We start from the raw sequence: 1,357 nt of genomic DNA, 5'->3' as shown, positions 1-1,357 counted from the left end.
TTTCTTTAATATTCGCAATCACCTAGAGGTCTATACTCATTCTTTATCAGTTCAATATTTTTGTGTTCATTGGAAAAAAACTTTAAAATAAATTGAACGATAAAGATTAATGGAGTTTATCGGTTTATCAACTAATGCTTTCCTTTTCACAAAATTTCTACAGTTGTTTAAAAATAGATTTCAATCTTGGAATTAAGACGTGCACTCTTACATCTTCGGATTGCATTTCCAAGTTAACATCGTTAATTAGTTTTAATATGTAAGTTAAAAAAGTGAAATATAACTTAACATTTAAATCCTTAAGGCTGGAAGATATGAAGTTGAGGTTTTGTTTCTCATAATTGGATTCAAAATCACCAAGTCCAAAGTAATAACACAAAGGGTCCCTTGCTCTAAGATGCGGTCAATCGCTGCCTATTAACACAAAACAATTAGCATAAGCGCAATTTTGAAATGCATTCCTTCAAGTACCTGACGGGAAAGCCATCGCGTAGCACAATATTTTAAAATTGTGTGTAAATTAGTTCCAAAATGTTCTTGGAACTCTTGGAATCCCAACCTTCTGGTGATTTATTTCCTTTATGAGCTTATCGACTACGTCTGGAAATTGTTCTGCTGCAGCCTTCGACGAACGATTTAAATAAGACTGGGGACGACTTCCTTTAATTTTGCCTGAACACCGTTTGTTTGGCCCATCATAACAGGACAATTATCTGCGGTGAATCCAACCATGTTTTTAAATTTTTTGTTCAAATATATTTTTAATTGTGTTAAAAACATCGGAAGCCTTTCCGTAAGGAACTTCAGTAAGTTCCAAAAACGTATCATGGCACTCTTCGTATATTCTTTCGTCGTATATTCGAATAACCACCGCCTAATGAAAAATATTGGCGGTTTGTTATTTCGGAAATAATTTTCGAAGTTTCCGGAGCCATTATTTCTTTGATAATGTTTTGGCCTTTGTGTCGATTTATGGCCATTTTTTTGACCACTTCTGGGTCAGATATTTATTTTCTTAAGAATATTTAAATGATCCAATACTGCAAACGGTAAATTATGTTCTGCGATGAAAAGACTTAAGGATATTTCTAATTTTTCGGCATTTTCCGATGTTTTTCTTTGACACGATTTGATCAATGTTTACACTGTTTTTGGCTGCATGGTGTGCTTTTTGGTGTGTGGCTGTTTTTATATGCCTTTCGATGTGGAAGTGTCCTCCAATAATATATTTGCAACATAAAAGGCATTTCTTCGTCTTTTTCTCAGGGTCTTGTTGCGACGTCGTAAATGAACTGTCACAATTTTGGGTGATAATACTTTACGATAAATCGTAAACTTTCCGACACAAGTTCGTAAA

This window comes from Eupeodes corollae, chromosome 1, assembly GCF_945859685.1.
Source record: "Eupeodes corollae chromosome 1, idEupCoro1.1, whole genome shotgun sequence".
Lineage (NCBI taxonomy): Eukaryota > Metazoa > Arthropoda > Insecta > Diptera > Syrphidae > Eupeodes > Eupeodes corollae.
Note: the sequence above shows the minus strand (reverse complement) of the source record.